Source organism: Oreochromis niloticus, linkage group LG6 (genome assembly GCF_001858045.2).
Source record: "Oreochromis niloticus isolate F11D_XX linkage group LG6, O_niloticus_UMD_NMBU, whole genome shotgun sequence".
Lineage (NCBI taxonomy): Eukaryota > Metazoa > Chordata > Actinopteri > Cichliformes > Cichlidae > Oreochromis > Oreochromis niloticus.
The window spans coordinates 17879435-17901623 of NC_031971.2; the positions used below are offsets into that span (position 1 = coordinate 17879435).

Here is a 22189-nt window from a genome sequence, read left to right on the forward strand (position 1 = left end):
TTTGCTTTCTGTTCATCGCTAATTAGAGAGAAAAACAACGTCTCTCAAACTTACATCAAATTTACGTCATTGCCAAAAAGGTGAGAAGGTTTTTTTCTTGTCTACCTGCACCTCTCCAGACCTATATATTGAGGCTCCACCCCATAAAACGTCATCTATACAGACCTAGAACTAGCAACTTAGCGCTGATGCAAACCATGGTAATGTAACCTAATGGCTAATAAACCAGTTTGATGTGCAAAGGTAACATGGTAACATATGGTTTGCAACTGAAACTTTAGATCGTGGCATAGCTAATGTCACTTTTCTCTTCGTGTTTGTTTCTGAGAAAAAACACAAGAAAGGCGATAGGAAGTCACATGACATCAACAAAATCTTCCTGAGAAAGAAGTTGTTGAAAAGTTTAAAGAGGACTTATCTTCAATCCTTCATGGAAACTGAAACAAAGAGGAAACATATTAATTTTATATTCTGCTGCCATTACCTATAATTATAATTATATTATTATTAGTAGTAGTAGTAGTAGTAGTATTATCCCTTCCTAAGGGTTACACATTAGCCGAACCTACATGTGGTACCCAAGTAGATTAAACTGAAAGCATGAAGGAAACAAATACCAATATTAGTTCAGCTCAGTTGTTACCTTAAAAACAAAAAAAATGCTGTAACATGAATACAAGTTGCACTTAGTTTCTGAAATTTTGATTTATCAATTATTAATAATTCATAAATAAAAGTTATAGCTACTGTGCATATGCTCCCGAAACAATTCCACTACCTTATATTACCAAAAGGAGAGCTGCAGATGTTTTGTGAAACAAGAGGAGAAACTCCTACAAACAGCTGGAAGCAGCAAACAGCATTAGGAGACCAAGCTGCTTGTCATGCAATATCAGTGTGAGCAACAATTTTAGCAAAAAGATCAAACTTCTGTAGACCACGAACAGTAAACAGTTACTTCAAATAATAATTACACTAATTTCTGTAAGACATCATCAATAGTTCATTAAAATTATGTCTGTTTGTGCACCTCAGACATGAGGTACAGTCTTAATAGCTCCCATGACCTTTCTATCTCAACACACCTGTCTGCGTACAGTAAGAGTTTGATAGCAGATTCAAAGTAGCTGCTGCTGTGTGCTGTGAGGGACCTCTACAAAAGCTGATGTCCTGTGTATTTCACACCATGGATTCTGGGAGATTCTGGTCTGTTCGACTGCTCTCTCTCTCTCTCTCTTGCCTGTTATAAAACATGTAACTAATAAAATGAGGGAATTAATTTATATTTTGTGTGCACAAAATGATGATTTGTCTCCTCAAAGGAATAAACATGGCCTCAAAATTAGGGATGTGTGTCTGAACACTGCAGCCTTCACTAATCAGCACCAGAAATTCATATTCTATTAATCTAAAACACCAGTTGACTTTTGTTTGTGAAATGTTACAACCCCACTGCCTCAGTGACCTCAGTGGCTTCTCTCTTTGTAAACATGCAGAAAGGAAGACAGCAGTGGAAACCAGATCTGCAGCATGGAGTGAATTCATGTAGACCACTCAACAACATATAAGCACATTCATCGACCACCACGCTGCTGCTAGTACTGCTAACTTTAGCTGCACTTGGCAAACTAATCATGTGACATTGTGTGCGTGCAGTGTTGTGCAGTGTTCAGCAACATTTGAAATACATGATTAGTGAAGGAGGCAATTAACTGTTTGCCCTGAACTATGAAAAACATTTAGAATCACCTGCTAGATTGGGCTCTCTTTGAAATGTGGGTCTCATTTTCTCCCATTTCAATTAGCTGCCAAGACCATCCCTACTCCAAATATCTCTCCTCTATGCCCGCTGACAGACTCCTTAAATTGTTCGCAGCTTGACCTTCCTCCAAATTTCTCTGATATCTGTTGAGAGACAAACAAAGCAACTAAGCTACCAAACACAACACCCTTGGCAAGAGTAACATTTGCAATATCTACAAATGAAAGGTCTGAAATGAATTTGGACTCACTGTCAGAGTGAAAATAAAATCTGTACAGTCTTAAATAATGTTATCAAACATAAAAGACTTTAATCAAATGCAGCGTGCAGTCATACAGTTAAAAGATGTATTCTCAGTTGCTCTTGAAGTCCAGTGTTGTGATTTTGAGTCCAGGCATTTGATTGGGGATTTGACTGGGGATTTTTACAGTTATTACTGCGTGTTATTGGCATCATGAGGAGAGGAGACCTGGGAGTAAGGGTTCGGTGGGGTGGGTGGTTGCTGGCTGGGGTGGGGGTGGAGGGGGTCGGTCTAGCAGCAAACATGATAATTTGCAGGTTAGCCAATTTCAAGAGGCTGGATGGCCCGATACCCTTGGTAAGCATCTGAGAGCGGCGGAGACCGGAGCAGAGCAGGGCAGAGCCGTGCCGAAGGAAGATGAATCAAGTTTAATAACAAAGGGTTCTAATTGCCCCCCCACAACCTCGCACCCCCACCTCAGAGCTGAACTCTAATTACGGTGAGAACACAGCGCACTGTCACCTAATATTAAGTTGTTGAAGGGAGGGCCGAGATAATCGATAAACACTTTAGCTGTGGAAGGCGGGGAACAGAAAGAAAAGAGAATGAAAAAAGTAGGATGCCCCTTCCGTTCAGTGGGAACCAGCAGCACCCAAAGCCCTGCTAGGCTCATGAGAACGCCGTAGGGATGGTCCAAGAATGATTGCAGAGCAATAATCTTGAGCGCACCTCCCCACCATCCCCATACAAACACACACACATACACGCACGCACATTTATGTGAGCATACAGCACAATGCAGAGCCCCTCTGTCCCCATGGGCTGCCTGAGCACCCGTGCATCTGAGAGGAAAGGTGAACACGGTCACCCTAATTACAGAGGCCCCAGCTCTCTCACACACACTCACCAGGCATAACTAAAGACAGGCCAATTAGGGCGAGAGGGAGATAAGGGAAGTTTTATTTGTATACTAATTAAGCCCCTGATGAAATTCAAAAGGGAGGTGGTGAAGGGAAATGGGGGGAGGGAGCGCACGGGTAATTGTGTGTTCACGAAAAGGTTGCTTTAGGTGCGGTTATCTGAGAAGCACAGCCTTGAGATAGTTGCCCCCTAATCCCACGCTGAGCCCCAGCACTGCACTGCAAGGTCTCTCATAATTTGCTCTGTTACATATGAAATGGCAGGGTCTGACAGCAAGATCATCAGCAGCATTTATTGTCTATTTGCTCCTTGTTTCCACTAAACATAAAAGAAGTTGTCACGCAAACGAGACAGCTCCACTCCACCACGCCGTCTTAATGTCTCTCAATAGTCTGAAGACAGTGCGGATCGGCTTTTTTCCGCCCCTTTAATTTAACTTCAGGAATATTTCGTAACGTGCACATATGGTAAGCAACACTTACGGGTTACAACCCATGACCACTTAAGTCCAAAGTTAAGTGCTTATGGGTTAATTATCTGTAAGAGACAGTAATATCAGCAGGAAGCGCACACAAGTTAACTATTAAAATGAGTGAGGGCTCTCTTCCAGTTGTACCTGTAAGATGTTTTATTTTTCCAGTACCCACAATTATGAGAGACTGAAACAATTTCACCTAAATGGAATGCAGCCATAATTCAGGTTATTATTCATATTATTACTTTTCTGCTTTTCATGCTGGGAAAAGCAGCAGGCACACTAATTATCAGTCAGTGTCCTTTGGAAAGCATTTCAGTATGAGCAGCTGAGTTACTCATGATGCTGAACATCAGTGTTTGCTAAATGGCACACCTTTAAAGTAAAATCATATCTGCTTGCAGCGCTTCATAATTGCAGTGATCCGTGAAGTACTGTAAGCACGTGCAATGTGAAGCATTTCACAGATGAAACACACAAAAACAATAAATAACATGTGACTCGGATTTAGTTTATATCGTTTTTATGGATTAATTCTTCAGGTTAATTAAAAGTCCAATATAAAACCACTGATTAGACATTTAGTTCGTGCTAAAATGTGACATATTGCTTTTTTTATTGCTAAGAAGGATAATAATATGTTATCCATAAGACTATACTCAAACTTCTTTTTTTTTAAAGTGGTCTTAGCAGTGTGCTATCACTAAAATATGTAGAGGCTAAAGCCATAGAAAACAATATCAACAGGAATCTGGCTTCAGATTAGCCAAGAAATACTTCAGAAATAAGAAACTCTTCTGCATATAATAAAAAGATTATTAATCTTTTTCACGGAAGACAGTTTGACTCATAAAAAGGTCATAAAAAAGTCAGGTGTATTCCATTTCAGAGAGTGCCTACTTGCTAGCTCACTGGGACGGACTGCTAATGCAAGTTATTATCAACACCGTTCGTGCTTTCCCTGCTGTTACAGGTCAAATCAGATAAAACTGATCTAAAAACCTCTGTGGGAGGTTTATTCACAGATATTGAACACAAATCTCTGCCTAATGATACACTACTAAAATGCGTAAAGTTAGCTTTGTCTATATAAGTTAAATTGACCACAAAAATAGTGTAAGCTGTAGTTATATGTGTTTTTAAACATATTTTTTAACTATTGGCTAGTTTATTGTGCCCACATAAGCTGTTAGCTACATTACGTAATATTACAGACCACTTATGTGCCAATTCCCAATCTGTCAACAGTCCAGAATGAGCAAATTTGGCTCCAGGTAAGCAGTAGCCTATTATCCTTCTTTTTTGCATAAAACTGTGAAAATGTGGGAAATTCCCAGTTTTATCGTCATATGTTTTCCTAACGATATAAACGATTATGTATTTTGGACATCTTTTCTGTTAAATAATTACATTAGTTAGAAAGTGTTAAGTATTGATAACGCAGGTTAAATAACCTCAATATTGCAGTTGCAGTACTCTAATGTCAAAATGCAGCATCTGTCATTTCCTGTTTTTTCACGTTTCTGGGAGAACGGCGATTTTAGTGACAAGAGTACTTAAAAAATGTCTGATATACTCTTTTTGTTTTTTTTACAGAACCATTTGTAGGGTTTACAGATATGTCATTGAAAGAGGTCAAATCAGAATGGACTGATTTACTGCTAACTCAGATAACTCAAATAACCACTCAATATAACCAAGATATGCAGAAGAGCATCTCACACAACACATCGAACCTTAAAGCAGATGTACAGCAGCAGCAGAAGACCACACTGGGTGCCGCTAATTTTCAACTAAGAACAGAAAATTGGCCTCTTAGTACCAACTGAGCATCAAATGCCTCGGGTCACCTGAGTAAGCCATCCCTTTATGACTACAATGTACCCATCTACAGATGGCTGCTTCCAGCAGGATAATGCACCATGTCACGAAGTGCCATCTCAAACTGGTTTCTTGAACACAGCAGTGACACTGTACTCAATAGCCTCCACAGTCACCATATTTGACTCAAACAGAGCACATTATTGATGTTCAGCTGATAAATCTGCAGCAGCTGTGTGATGTTATCACATCAATATGGATCAAAATCTTTGAGGAATGTGTCTACAATCTTTTTTACTCTATGCTGTGGAGAATTAAGACGGTTCTGAAGACAAAAGTGGGCCTAACCAAGTGCCATATACACTCCTTATGCTATGTGTCACATTTAATGCTTATAAATTAGGTAATAAATTCATATTTTTGCATAAACAGTTCTCAGTAGTGTTATCATAAAATAAAGATCTATAGTGCCACTTTACACTGAATTAGAACACATCCAAGAGTGAGGGCCCAATCATTAATGCTTCTGCTTCAGTGGCCTTAAGACATCATCATAAACAGGCCACATTAAAACTGTTCTGTAAAGATCAACCTAGCATTCAGCAGCTTCGTCAGAAACAGTGTTTCGTGCCTTATTAGAGATTAGCAGCTTCACACAGACCCCCTGTGATGTGTTGTCACAGTAAGCCATGTTGGGTTGGGTATCAAAGTGGGTCCCCCACCGAGCTTTAGCAGAGCTCCCTCTTTATTGGCCTCGTAAAGCAGACCGCATGTGGCAGGATCTTCAAAAAGTCAAGCAATCTGGATGATTTGACAGTTCGCAGCAGGCGAGTGTGTTACTCATTTCTGAGACCAATTCTTTGCTGATTCTCCACCACTTTGAAAAGTTCTCTGCTTAAAATTGAATGCGCCAGCCAGCAGATGAAAATATTAATGATGTAATAATTCAAGCCCAAATTCTTCGTATGTGCTATATACTGTGTGATGTTGAAGGATAAAGGGAATAAAATATAACCCCAATCAGTGAGATGAGGACACATGCATTCATATAAATGCAGTATCTTTTACACTGGTGGCTTGGCGTGGGTAACCACATGTGTGCTGGAGAGTTTTGAGATATTGTCTCGACACAAATTAAAATTCAAACAGCTGATGTGTTTTTTTTAGACAAACTTTGATCACTGAAATATTCCCAGTGCCATATCACAGCATCAAGTGCAATATTTTAATTTTAAGACATCATTTACATTTAATATCACAGTCCAGTGATAAAAATGGAAAGCAGCACTCTGGATTTCTATTGATTGTCAATGGTCCAATTAGCTGTTGAAAAACTGGATCAACTTTCAGAAGACAGATTGTGCTGAAATACAGACTAATAAACATTTAGAAGAGTGATAACAGCTAGCCATGACCATATGTGTGTTTCGAATCCACTTGCCAGAAAGATGCATTCAGGGGAGATGTGAATAATTCATCCAAGTTAAACCCATTAGGAGTATCCATGTGGACATTTTTTTGATGTTAAAGACAGTGTATGATCTCAGGGTGCTTTCAAACTGTATCTGGCTTTACTTATGGCATCTGTTTTACCCTGAAGCCACAAAGATCAACTGGCTCCTGTGTTAATTTTGTAGAAGTGTACAGTACAGAGGTCTTTGCTACAGAGTTGGCAGGCTAGCTCCCCTATCAGCACTTTACAGTCCTGCACGTAGCCTGAATAAGGTTTCTCAGGATCTAGAGAATGACAAATTATTCAGTAAATCTTTCATAAAATGTATTTCGCACTGAGGAGTTCTCCCTGTCCGATGACTTTGAGTCATCACTTCAAACTTTAATTGATATCTTACTTTTATCTCAGGAAGTTTATCCAAAAAAAAGAAAGAAAGAAAAACCCATGTGAGAATTGCCACTTCCAGTTTCCAGTTTTAATTCATATGAAATTAATGTTGTTTACTGATTTTCTGCAAACACATCAGTCCAATCTTCGTCCATCTGATAGGTTTCCCCCCTTGAATTTCACAAAACTATTTGGAGGTGATGCAAACGCCAGCAACAACCGCAGGGTCAAAACATGGTTGGGAGATCTCAGAGAAACAAAAATCATCAAAAATCTCTGAGTACTCCACTGTGAGTAGCAGACAACGAGCGAGCGTGTGAGCATTTGAATGAAAGGTAATTCAACACAGTGCTTGTCATGAATCACAAAGTAAAACATCCAGCTACTGAATCCTACAGCATCAGGGCTGTCAGAGCCTTTTTTGTTTTCGCCCAGTGGTCACTTCACTTTTCATGGCAGAGGGCTTGTCGGAGACCCCCCGCAGCGAGGGTGAGAATCAGAGAGTAGGAGGTTTGGAGTGTGAAGCAGATGAAGTACAGGCTCACCTTTGGGGCATGGCTGTTGTGCTGTCAGCCAGGCCTTCTACTGGCCTATGGCATAAGTGGAGCACACATTTTGGGTGTCCATCTACCAGTCTCTAAAAACTCCCAAAAAGCCTATGACCTACAAATTACTGCTAGTGAAGCGTGCAGCATGGTGGTTGAACCGCTCCCTGTTCACAAACTCCTGGCTGTGCCATGAATCCAACGGGGATTAAAACACAAAAGAGCTGAGCTCTGTGACCTCGCAGTGATTCCTTAAGCAGTTACCAGCGCCCACTGAGGACAGCTCTGGAGTTCTTCCTACACCAGAGCCAGCGACAGGCCCCACACTGAAAAACTGCCATGGAAGCACAATAAAGATAATTAGTAACGAGACCATCAGCCCCATATCCCCTGGATATTTCCGCCCATTCCTCCTCAGCATGTGTTTGATTTGTTAACCTGTGCTTGTGTGTTGTATATATTAGACCTGTAAACATACCATACATGCAGAGAGTTTGCATATCCAGAAGGTGTAGAAATAAAGACGTACTAAAGGACAAGTTTAAAAAAATACTTTTTACACCAGACCACAAATATATATATGTATTCATCTGCTAAATTAACCCTACAAATTTCTCTATATTTGTATTCATGATTCTTTAACTTGCTTTCATGGCTAAACCTAACTAAACCTAAAATATAGTGGAGGGATTTTCTTGAAACAACGCTTTTATCAGGCTGATAGCAGTGTCAGTTAAGTCTGGTTTTAAGCTGGTTAACTGTTTAGCTTTACAAAGATGTATTTACCATACAGATGTGAGAATTTTCCGATATTTACCTAGTGCTTTAAAGTTAAACAAATACTGTGGGCAGTTAAACAGGGAATATTAGCAGTCCTCAACACTGCAGCATCTGGGTAGCCTTTTAAGAAATACAGGATAAAATCAGTAAAAAAAAAAAAAACAGCCCCACAAACTAATCTGGTGTTTAGCAACCCATTACTTACCCATGACACTCCACCATTATCCTAGCCCTTTAGCCATGTTACTTCTGCCTGAAAACAAGGTAGTGTAATTTAGAATGCATTTCAGGGCAATTAAAATTTCTCAGGCGCAATTACTTATTCCCCCAGTGGGGCTGCCTCAATCAGTCTATTTGTGTTATGGGTTTACGGCCTTGACGCGGCAAACATGTCCTGCCTATCTGCCTCGTGCTCTTCTCAAGGCTGTGGTTATTAATTGTGGCTAAAGTTGATAAATAAAATCACCAGTGCTCTTAATGCTAATTAGTCTTTGAGATAATATTTATGATTTCATAAGCACATATTTCTCCAAAGGCTCAGGCATTGTGCCCCCTATCCATCGGTCATAGGCTGTCTTGGATGTAATCTATCTTTAGGGATAGGAGAGGCCAAAAGAGGGGCCAGAGGAAACACAGGCAGTAAATACTAATAGTACTTAGTGGGTACTTTGGGAGGCTATTTATTGAGCTGGGTTGCTAAAGCAAGGAAACTGTTTTTTTATTGAGCGGAATATATGATAAACAGGATGTGCAATGCTGTATCTAAGACAAATGTTTGCTGATTAAAAATATAACTTTTGAAATATGATTCTTTGGAGAGAGGACACTCACACACACACGCACACGTGTCAGGATAGATACTCTACAATACATAGTGCTGCACTATAGTGCTGCAAAAAATATGCTTGTTGATTTTTAAAAACCAGCAAGTTATAAGATGGTAAATGCAGTAATTTGCATGATGGCCTGTGTACTTGTCAGTTATGCTGATTGTTCTGGTGAATGCACAGAGTGTTACTTTGACTCTCTGGGACAGTGTTATTTCCTCCGTTCATCCATTCTTCCACTTATCTAATTCAGGTTCGCGGGCGGGGGGGAGCTGGATCCTATCCCAGCTGCCATAGGGTGAGAGCCGGGGTACACTCTGGACAGTTTGCCAGTCTATTGCAGGGCTTCCTTTTCTTTCAAAAATGGCCTGTTGTGTCCTGTGGTAATAAAGAAAGCACTGAAGCGCCTTTTCATAATATCAGACTTTACTCATACAGGCTTAGAGACCAGTCAGTGACTCCAGGCAACCGCAGATCACTATGGAAAAATGTGCATTCCCTGAAAAATAACCTATAAAATAAAACAGTTAGTAAATGAACGAGGGAGACTGGAAGACCTCACAGATACAGGCATGCTCCCATGGTCTCTGCTGTTAACTGGAATGAGGCATCATTGTTCGGGTAGAGCTCCTTCTCATGCATGTGTGTCTGTGAAAGGAGAGGTCTGCACAGGATTAAGAATGACTGTAACCCACTGGATTTTCAACTGATTTTCAGACAGTTTAATCTGTTACAATAGCTAGATCTTTATTCATAACACAGGATGATTAATTGAGTTTAAAATGTGGGTTTTCGATCCAAAATAATTTGTGCAGTGGTGACACCAACACCACAAGAAAAAAGGGGAATAACAACACTAAGAAACATGAAAGAAAGAAAGAAAGAAAGAAACAAGCAAAAAGATTAATATCATATGTGGGGTGACCCCCGGCCACATGGCAAACCATTTCATTATGATTTTTGTCTCACAAATGCAATAGTTTGATTGCAGTGACACTGGGTTCGAATGTAATTCCTATTTTTCCTTTTTAATATCTTTCTTATATGCATGTCTGTATGTTTACTTCTCCACCGGCTCCCCTGAAAGAAGGAAAAACTATTAGTGGTGTGCAATGAAACCAAAACACAGAGTTGAAAGGTCCTGAAAAGCTCAATGGAGCAGAGAAAAAAGGAATAATTATTTGTGGGTTTATCAGTGACATGCTGAAAGAATACAGACAACCACTCTCTTCACTACATAAAGTTATTTCCATCTGTTTTGTTTCCATTTTTCTATCACTTCCAACCTTTTAGAAAAGTCCTTTTTATAGCTTGATCCGCTGCGGTTTTCCACTACTTTGTAGCCTGCAGTGTGTTGCTGAGATGATCTTGACACTTCCTCTCACTTGCCCGACACACAGGCATTGAGAAGCACTTCAGCTACTTTTTAACATCACAACATGCTGGAGCCAGTGGCTCACTGGTCTGACTATTGATCCAAGTCACCACATCAAGGTGAGCATCAGTGCTGCAGAGTCCATTGTGGGACCTCATCCTGAAAGAGCAGAGCTGTCCACAGCTCTAGGCGATGCCCAAAAGAGTGACAAGTGCTGAAACCACTTCAAGGGGGCTAACAGTGCCCTCAGCCCTTTCTAGTCCTTGCTTCAAAGCCGAGAGCAGGCTCTGGCAGATCACCCCCTCCTTTTACTCCCACCCTCACTCCCTCTCTTTATGGTCCTCTGGGGTAGCTGGTCCTATTCTTCTCTCTCAGGGCCGTCAATGTCAAAGCATGAGTGAGTCCGGTCAAAGCTAGTCCCCCTCCCTCTAAAACACACACACACACACACACACACACACACACACACACACACACACACTTGTTTTTTCATTTCTTCCCTTTAAGTTTTCTCTTTCCCTCTGATGCACAGGTCCCATCCCCTCTGCATGACTAGCCCTCACTGACAAGTGGAAATCACAGACATCCTACTGGCAAAAGATGGAGAGTGAAGAAGACTTCAGAAACGTGTACCCTACAGCTATCAGTGTCCTGAACTCAAGAATGAAGACACCAAGCACAGCTCCTTCACTATATACTATAAAAACTAGTGAGAACATGTTCACAAAAATTTAAAGGGGGTTAGAAAACAGGGTATGGTGCATGGTGATTTTTTTTTACTTTCTAAGATAAATAAGTGATAGAAAAGAGGGAAGAGAGGGAGCTTTACGTTGCCAAAAGGGACCTTGGGCTTTGCCCTGTGGGCATGGCAGCTTTCATTTTCCTCTTTCCTCCTTTGATATTCCCAGCCGGTTTCCGGAGTTATGATTGAGTTTCACATATTGGAGTTATATCTGGCAGCCAGACTTGTTTATCTGCTGGGGCTGATAACTGTACTGGCCTGAGTATGAAGCAGAAAGTGAGGGGAGGGAGAAAGAGAGTGGGAGGGAGATACAAAGAGACAGACCGCTCGTATATTCTCATCTCCTCCAGTCTTTTCTCATTGATTTAGCATGTCTTCATCAACAGTCTAACCCAGGTATGGCTTTTTTTCTTTATCTCAAACTGCAGCCAGACCTCTGGTGTGCACTCAACAGGAGTAGCTGCCAAACGTTTGTCAGTCAAGCAACTGAAAAAGGACTGAACCAGATCAAGGACAAATTATGTTTTGGGAGATATACCAATATTCATTATTGAATATATTATACATATATATTATATGTTTAATTGCACACGTCTGTACAGTGTGGTTGGACTTAATAAATCTGCTCTGTCTTCACAAACATCACAGATTCTTATACACTAAATTTGCTTTAGTACTTTAGGACTCATCCCAGATACTCGGGATAGAATCAGAAGAGTTGCAGTTCTAGTTGCTGTAGGTTTTTAATATGCCATTAACTGCAGAGGAGAAATGAGTAAGGGGTGTCAGGGGTCAAGATACAATTTGTTTTTGTTAAAATTCACTAAATGCCACGCTATCTTCAAGACAAAGACTGCCAAGGACTGGCTGTTGAATCCAGCTGAAAGGCAAAGTGAGACAAAGAGACTTAGGGAAGGTTGACAGAGGGGGAGAAACAAAAGGAGGACTGAGGGAAAGCAAAAGAGAGAGAGAGCAACAGTGCTTGCTGGACCCTGACTGCGTGCGAGGCCTCAATTATTCATGCGGCAGTGCACATGTCAAGAGCTCACAGACAAGCACAACTGCAAGGCCGAGCGCAAATCAAACAGCGCATCCGTGGGCAATGCCCACAATGCACCTGGAGGAACACACCTCGGCCCATTTCTCTGTTGTTCTCGGATAAACAGAGAACAAGGCTACCTGAGCACTGCCTGATTCTCCTCAAGAGCCAAGAGCTGCTGGAATAGTCTTTGTTTGTTTGTTCCCCTCACCCACTTTATTTACTTGTTTCTTTTTCTGGCAGCAATGCTGGTGCCAGTGGGTTCCATCTTTTCATGGCTCATTAGCCTGCTGTTTCGTTCACTTTATTTCTCTGAACTAGCTATCATGCCCTTAGTGTTGTTTAAGTCCACTGCCTCTTTTTGCCAGTCCCCAACATGTCTACATTAACTACAGCTGAGGTTTGTCTCCTCAAGTGCTGCAGGTTAACGGATGGCTCTCGACTTCCATTCTCATTTTGTTTAAGTTTATCGACCACTGCCTCGCTGTCTGCTCTGCTTCTTCTCTCCATATACTCCCAAGCCTGCTTCTAGTAATGCAGGGTTTCTTTTTTTTCATTATTATTATTATTGCAATTTTCAAGGCTCCAAAAAAACCTGCAGGACCAGGAATTGCAGTAAAATACCTCAGGAGACTTGGAAGGTTATGGTGCAGAAGCATATTCAGAGATTTGTGTTTAATAGGTTAAAATATGTTGTATCTGCTTCATTATTTGCCTGCCATTGTGCTCATTGTAGCTTTTTTTTTTTTTTTTGTACCTTGCTCCAACCAGGTAGGCATGATTGATATTTGTCAAGTCTTCTTTATTTTCTGTCAGCGCAGAAGCAAGAGCGGTTTTTCAGAGGTTAATATTTGCCTGTTAGTTAAGGAAAGGTGCTGATTGATCGAGCTCATTCACAGAAAGATGATGTTCCCATACTTACAAAGCTCCAGTCCAAATGGTTTGAATCGAGCAAATCTTAAAATTGAGTGCAGTAACAAAAAAACCACAAACATACTGTATATTAGCAAGCCTTGTAGGATGTACTCCAAATATTCTCTTCCCTTTGCATGTCAGCACTGCATAAGAAAGCTCAGTTATGATCCAATTGTACTGAGGTTTCTCATGTGACGTCTTGCACAGATTGCTTGAGATTTGTCCTCCATGGACACAATAACACAGCCAGCTGCAAGGAAAAAATGTGTTTGCACCCACTGAGTGGCAGTGGTTTCTGGAGGTGGGTGCTGGGTGAAATCAGTTGTACTGAAGCTGCTGCACTACAAACCTGATTGCTGTGGTTGATAACAGGTTGCCACAATTTCCTGCAGTTTTTCGTGTTTGCGTGCAAACACTCATTAATTACTAGTTGAGCAGCAGAAAATCTTGAAAAAGTGGAAATGGAGAAAATTTGCTTTCAAAGTAAAAGTTTTCCCTCAATTTTTCAAAAGGCACAACTTTAACTTTGAAGAAAATGGTTGTCGTTCCAATTTGTGTTGCACTTTTTTACAGTTTCACCACAGCTTGGAGAGCAGACAAACAGTGTTTGTAGACAAGTCTGTCACTTCCTTGCAAACTACAGGCAATACAGCAATGTGCTGGCAACCAATGCAATGAGAAGGAGGTTTCTGACAATCAGTTAAGGAATAGACAGTGACAGGTCGCTCACTAGGGAAAAATGACTCTCTAAACCTGCGTGAGTGGGGCCTTGAGGTGCATTCCATTTCATTTCCCAGTCTCTAGTCAGAATTTTCAACTGCAATGCTCACTCAAGTCTGATTTCCAGCTTGGAAAGTTGGAGCAGCCCCACCAAAACTAACCTCACAATCCCAGATAGCAAGAATGCAAAGAGTAGTAAAACTGTAAAACTTTTCATCTCTACTGCCTCTGTTGTGTATTTGTTACTGGCTAAATAAGCAATACGCAGAACACTGACCAGTGCAAGCATAGCCCTAGATTGTTAGTAATGCATGAATGGGCCTCACTTGCTAAAGAGCAAAAAAAATCCTGGTTTTTCTTGTTTTTTGGTAGAAAGTGCTCAACTTGGGAGTGACATCACTCCCAGCTCCAACTTCTGAGATAACGGAAAGCGAGATAATTCACTTGGTACTGCATTGTCACCTTGATTGACACATAACGTTAATGCCACGCAGTTAGCAGCAATGTGTCGGCGAAACCTGACACAAGGTTCAGATTCTCAGCACCCTGTCTGATTGTTGGTGAAAGCAGACCAGGCACACTGGGTGATGGGATAGCTGCCTAAATTCTTGAGATGACTATAAAGCCCCACCATAACTGTAAACTGTATATGCACATGAATAAATTGCTTTGGAAAATAAATGATGTTTGTTAGAATAAAAATAAACATCTAGACGAGTGATCAGAAAAACAAACTAATGATACCATACTGTTGCTATGGATTTTTCTCTTCTTTATCCAGGAAAAAAATACCAGGAAACTGACTGTTTTGCTCAGTTCCAGGCAAACATTGGCAGTTGTGTTTGCAGTGGCACGCACTGCCTTCCATCTATTTTTACTGTAAGCCCATGAGATGGAACAAGACAACTCCTCTGTTGTCAACAAGCTCTCACTACACTTTTCTTCAATACTTGAAATACATTATTGGTATAATCCCTCTGTGTGGTATCGTGAACTGAATTTTCACTGGCCTGACAGACATGAAAAGTGCATGACACAGCTTTAACCGAGGAGTGGCTCAGGGAGAGAGAAAAAAAATCACTTCCTGGAGACATAATTTTACCGGTCAGTGAATCCTATTTCTTTCTTCAGGGGGATTTCTAACCTGTAGTAATGGAGTAATCTAAGGTGTTTCCTTTGGAGCTGAACTGCTCAACATCAATTTAGAGGTATTTTCAGGAGAGACCACATGGGCCATTCATACATTGCCATGCAACATTAATATATTTTTGAAGGTGATGTGGCCTTTTGTTTTTTGTTGGGTCACTTTAAAGCAGCGCCGTTTAGAAAGGGAGGCTGGATGATGATGGAAGTACACACAACAAGGGATTTTCTGAGGTTTGAATTCAATTGTAAACAGTAAAACAAGCTTCACAGGATCATAAGGAGCAACATAACAGAAGGAGCAGGTGTGCATAAAGCACAAAGGATCACTCTCACCATGTTCCCACTGTGGAGGCTTGCTTTCTTAATGATATAATAATATATCATTAAGAATGCATATATATATATATACATATATATATATGTGTGTGTGTGTGTGTGTGTGTGTGTGTGTGTGTGTGTGTGTGTGTGTGTGTAGAGAGAGAGAGAGATGCATTTAATACATATCTTAATATAGGAAAAGGAAGTGAAATTTCAAGAGCACATCTGAGTTTTTCCACATGATAAAGAAATCTTTCAGCGTGACGTGGGCTTAAATTCTAAGAAATAAACGTGTAAAATTACAGAAAAAATTCTGGTAGCTCATTGTCTACATGGTCCTGTAATTTTCTGTTAATTTAGAAAATGGCCTTTTTTGTGGAACCTTTGGACAAAACATACATTTCTATAGTCAGTAGTCAAAAAAAGAGATTTTTCTTTTAATTTGATTTAATTACCATGGTGTAATATGAAAACCTATGGGTGAGGTCTGCAAAAGAAGCTGCAAAACCTACTAAAATACACTGAAAATTCAAAAAATATATGTTTAAGATAAGATAAGATAAGATAAGATAAGATAAGATACCTTTATTAGTCCCACGAATGGGAAATTTCATGTTTTCCTTCACATTTTCTAAAGCCATGCAGTGGGCCAGACTGGAGTTTTTGCTGGGCACATTCTGGCCACCAGGCATTATGTTTGACACCCCAGCCCTAAAGCATATTGGACACCATGCAGTACCAGTAAAGAATTTACTGAGAGCTTAAAGCCAGTGCGCAGCAGAATCGTTTTCTAATAGATTTCTCTACAATTGAAATTCTTTTTGCAACCAAGTCACGCCATGGCAGGACATTTCTACCCTGCCTTCACTTTTCACGTCTAGAGGATATTTCTTTCTTATGTCATTACTCAGAAACGTATCTGCAAGGTTGTTTTTACCCATAAACCCGGAGTAGCCAGTCTCTGTGTTCTCCTTGGTGGCAAATGAGGAAAAAGCCTCGCGTGAGTTGAATATTGCAGTGTATTTTGTGTAGGTTCTGCTAAGAATGGCTGCATGGTTAATAAAGACTGACACACATTAAAAAAAATACATTTAAACGACTGGAAATACGAGCAGAGAAACTAGTTTATGTAAACTTTGGAGATGATGGGAAATATTTCAGCAGGTGACCGACTAGGTATCATTGAAGGAGAATTTGGCATTTTTTTTATTGCATCTTAATACATCTTAAATCAAAGATTATTAAATGTATAGTTAATGCACACTTTGCACATGGGTTTGCGAATGTTGTTTCAACATTTGACATTATTCTGTATATAAAATGTATGCGACATTTGTGGCATGTTTTTAATTGATTCATACAGAAATACTAAAATGACACAAAATTAAAAAATCCTGCATGAGGTCTGTAAGCATTCCCCATCTATATACATCTTGCTGGCAGCTGTTTGCTAGGGGATAGTCCAGGATTCAGTATTTTTTGCTCCCATTGGCTGTTACTACAGGTGTCACCTCAAAGCTGAGGTAAGATTGATTCAGTGTAACTCACTTCTTCATGTTAAATTTCATTGACTGTCCATGGTTACTGGGTGCCATATCACTACTAGTTTTATCTATCTTCACATGGACACTTCTAACCAAATCTGCAGCCCATTCTCACTCCCAGAACATCAATTGCTGCCATTTTATAACAGTGCTTACAACTCAACTCTAGCTGGATTCAGCAAGGAATAGCCTTCTCTAACTTTTGTTTTTTGTCCATGACGCTGCATCATACCAGGCACCTTATGCATGGCAGTGTTTGACACTGCAAGATAACAGCTCATTGATATAGCCAGGTGACAACTGGAGACTTCAGACAGCTCACTGAATAACCAATAGGTAGTTATTTATGAACATACACATGAGGAGGAAATTAAATGTCTCCTGTAACTCTTAGCAAGAAAGCAAATAAGCACATTTTCCTTAATTAAACAACTCAGTCTTCTTTGTGATGCTTTACTGCATAGAAAGAAGTTTTTTTATTTAATATTTGGAGGATCGCCACCCTGAAATTATGAAAATGTGTGGAACATTAATTAGCACACTTCCACTGAACTGCCAAGCTGGAGTTAATCACAGCCCCACTGACCAGATAACTGACTCACAAACAGCGACACGTACGCACAACTCTTTCCCACATTTCTGCACGCAAGCAAAACAAACTACCAAGTAAACACCGTCGGCCACCTCGGTCTGCTGTGTGCACGGTGAAAGCCAGCGCAGGGGCGAGCTGCACTGCAAAGGCACCAGTGACTGCTTTATCAGCATGCCATAATTTATGTTGTGTTAATTAGGTCCCTGTGGCTGTGGCTGGCTGGTAGCAGTGTCTCGTCCCACAAAGGGGAGAAGGGATAGAGAGAGAAAGAAAAGAGAGGACTAGCCTTCGTAGACACAGTCACATTAACATGCCCTCAGCAATGGCACCAAACTGAGATACAGGCGTCTCATAATTAATGGTAGTGAATTATTAATGTGGCTGTCCTCAATATGTTTGCATGCTGTGTGTGTGTGTGTGTGTGTGTGTGTCTGTGCAAAAACCCTTGTGATTTTGCATATTTACCTGCAACCTCTTGTGCAGTCTGCTTTTTATTTATTTATTTTTTCGGACTGAAGCATTCAACGTGGGGTTGGCTTCTTCACAGCCTTTGAGTGGACGAATACGGTCATCCGGAATCCGGAGTAAAACACAGCTTCTGGAAGGCCCCAGCTCAGCCATCCTACCTGCTCATTAGCTCAGACCGAGGTCAGGGGGTCAGGCAGGGGAGAGCTGTGGCATGCTGGCACTGAGGTGCACAGGGGCCGACACACAGGCATACCTGCAGGCTCCACTCCTGTGTTATTAGCTCACAGACTGCTGCCAAGTGCCTGCGCAGGTCGCACACTATGGTCTACTACAGGTCCTATGAGGATCCTGTGCACACACAAATACACACACTCTAAACTATGAACAGTAGAATACAAAACAGAAATGGCTTAAGGAGAGTATTTTCCAGAAAGGGGGGGGGGACTTGCCCAAAACACAAACACACACACACACACACACACCCATATTGTGAGTCAACATAAAATGGAAAGGCTGAGTGGTATTAAGATCCATATTGACAGAGTAGAATCCCATAAGCACCTCAGTTCTCTCTGTATGTCAAATATTCCTCTAGGTGCGGATAATTCAGTTTTACTACCTTGCCTTAAAATTCAATTGCACATGGATTCAAGTCTTTTGGTGGAATAAAACACACGGACACACACAAACTGGTGAAGTAAAATACTGATGATGAGATGAATTTGTTTTAGGTCCATTTAATTTTGAACAAATCTGATTAGGGCGTTTGATTGACAGATGTGGGGGAAAAAATCTATAGAAAATTTCTATATGTTTTCCAGCAGTAAGCACATGATTTTTATTTCACAGTGCTTCATGTCGCAGCAATAAGGGTCCTGGTTTGAACCTCCTGCTCTGCTGGAGGGTCCCTTCAGATGTTCTCCCACAGTCTAAAGAAATGCACGTTAGGTTACCGGGTTAAGTCGTTTGTCCTGTGTTTCGCTGGTGACCTGTCCTGACTCTACCCTAGATTTTGCTCAGTGATAGCTTAGAAGGCCTCCAGCTTCCTGTCAAACTTGGATAAGTGGTTAGGAAGGGAATGGATGGACAAATGATCCTCTCCTCCCTTACACCATACAGGAAAAGTTTACTTATGAATCTATGATGCTTATCTACTAGATAGTCACTTAAAAAATAAAGATTTTACATATAAAACATCCCCTGCTGACATAATATGATCATTTCTTAGATATTACACTACCTCCAAACACCTAATATCAAAGCTTGTTGATTGCTTTTCCACTGCTGTCTCTTTGGCTTTTATATGGGAAACCTAGGCCAAGAACTTGAACACAGAACTGTCGGCAGTCTTTTTTTTTTTTCAGAAGAGTTCTGTTAACACGCACTACAGATTGATTCAGTATAAGGTGATTTATAAGCTGTATTACTCAGAAACAAAACGAATCCCCATCTTTCCATCACTATCCTTTCAGTGCGACAAATGTTGCTTGGCTGAGGAGATGCTCGCACATCTTCTTTTTGGTTTTTCCCAACCTTATGTCAACACTGGACTGAAACCCTCTCCAGAGACATTAAATATAACCACTTGGCGATTTCATGAATGCTCTGTGAAAATCTTCCATCTGATGTCCAGATTGCTCTGCATTTAGGAATGGTGGTAGCCAAGAAACAGAATTTCTTTTTTTTTTCTTTTCTTTAAATTTGCAGCTTAATGTTTATATCTGTGTTTATGTTACTTAATGATCATAATGATTATCATTATTATTACTGTCTTTTTTTTTTACATTGCAATCAAATCTAGCATCACTGCAACATCAACTCCATACAATCTCACCGCCAAACCAAGTTCTTTGATCTTAAACATATAATTGAAGCTTTATCAGGCAATGGAATGTGTGCAGTTGTCATTGATTTGCAGATGCTGAGTTCTCTCTCCTACAGCTTAGATTTTAGGTCAAAAATAGCTGACAGTAAGGTCCATAATGATATTGTTGTCTTTGTTTATCTCCATATATAAAAGCACTGGTCGGGGGGGGGGGTCATCCAACAGAGACACCCTCTTGAACCATAGACTGTGGCTTTAATGCCAGATCAATATATATGACCTGTGCATTTTCTGTTGTGCATTTCCAAATTATTGACGCTGTGGTTGAAAAGTGGTGTGAAAAGACTTCTTTATAATATTTTTTTCTTTAAATAATCCTGTCTTTGTGCAGCCTGAACAGAAGGCCCTCCACTTCCACAGTTGAAATTTTATGCTTCTTTAACTTATGTAATTTCATTTGATCTTGCACTGAGTGTTGCGGCACTCGTGATGCATTCCAGAAAAATAAAACCATTTCACAACCAGCGTGATACATAATTTATGCATCTCAGGCAACAAGGGAATAAATATGCCTTTTGAACACACATTACAGAGGCATGGCCTGACAAGAAGTAGTTTTATTTTTCCTTTTACATAGCGTGTAAGGAACATAATAAAACTCCCCCTCAAGACATTTAAATTGATAATCACCACATAGCTTTAATATCATACAGACAATAAATAATTAAGACAAATGTCCATTTGGCGTATTTCATTAACTCTCTTTTAAACCTCTCCTTATTTTCAATCTTTCCGACCTTGAAACACTTTAATCCACTGATGTTAAATGAGATAAAATCATAATTATGGCAGCTGAGTCTGTTATTTAAACCAGATCAAGGACAAGAAGGACTTTGGGGATCGTGGGATGTAGTACAGATAGCCATGTAGTTGAAGTAAGAGAGGGCTGTAAATGGGCCAAATCCTCCTAGACCCTTGTTACTTTGTTAAGGTGTATTTTGAACCCATAGACCATGAATGTCTTTATGAACTAATATGGAATCTTTTATACTCAGGACAGGAAGTGTGTGGAAATAAATAGGTTCAGAGCAATCCATTCAAGTGAGATGAAACAGACGGCCAATGGTGTTGTTGGAAACTCTCAAATTGTAGTTGTTCTTAGAGTCAAAAGCGTCCTTATGCAGACCATTCATAGTGTCAAACAAAGAGGATGTTTGAATATACTGTATTATTATTATTATTATTATTAACACAATTTATCTGGTCGCACCGGTGGAGCTGAACGCAACCCAATGCAACACTATTTACCATCTGTGCACTGGTATTTGGCACCGTTCATGCATTGGGGCATTTTATGCAACTCTTGCATCAGTGAACTGTGAATAAAAAAACAGTGTTTGTCTTCTCGGTGACTTGATACAAGTGCAAGAATGAAGTAAATACAGTTTTTGTTATGACCTGACAAAGTGCACCTGTCTGATGCGGATGGTGTGCAGAGGTGTGCTCACTGAGTGTGTTTGTCTGCGTAATCGTGCTGGTGGTGGTGGATGGTGGCCTGGCCGGCATCACAGCCACACACTTCAGTGCTCCCCCCATAAGTAGCCACCTTAGCCTGGCTGCAGAAGTACAGGAAAACCACTGCAGGAATAACAAGTCCAAGATGTTGGATAAAATCAGGTCTCTATCCACAAAAGTCAAGAATCAACATGAAAAATGTCAATGTTTGCGCAAAGAGAAAAAAAAAGACATCTTAAAATATACATTTATTCAGAGCCTGTGCAAGATCAAACAGCAAAATTGATCTGCTCTTCCTTCAACCCTTGCTCTGCTCCCTCCCTTCAATTCCCCTCCTCACCTATCGACTTTCTGCACAGGCCATCGCCATGACGACTCCAGCTTGGCCTGCTGTCACCTCTCCTTGGGCCAGAACCCTGACTATTATGGGATAGGGTTCATTTGACTGCCGTGGGCAATGAAGTGTCTGGCGAAGTGCACGGAGCCCATTTCACACACACACACACGGAAAGGTACACACAATCATAAACTTCTCACCTGGCCCCTCTTGGGTGAGACGCTGTTTCCTCAGGGGCCTCTTGGACCACAGACTATGGCCTAATCAAGGCTGTGAATGTGAGCCAAACTAATGCTTCAGTCCTCCTGGATCTGCTCAAATTGATCCAACAGGAAATCATATTACTCACTGTGCCCCTTCAAATTTAATTAAACAGTCTGTGTCTTTAAATTGTTTCTTTGCTGACAGTTTTTACTGTAAAGACATTTAAGGAAAAATAAA

The 22189-nt window shown here is 40.5% G+C and overlaps 1 long non-coding RNA gene across 1 annotated transcript in view; it reads right to left on the reverse strand.

The window, feature by feature from the left end:
- Positions 1-1781: 1781 nt before the first annotated feature.
- The window catches only part of LOC112847034 (uncharacterized), a 32495-nt gene continuing 12087 nt past the window's right edge, over positions 1782-22189 (reverse strand). Inside the window, exon 3 of the long non-coding RNA XR_003220317.1 lies at positions 1782-1905. This is a non-coding gene — a long non-coding RNA (uncharacterized LOC112847034). The remainder of the gene's footprint in view (positions 1906-22189) is intronic.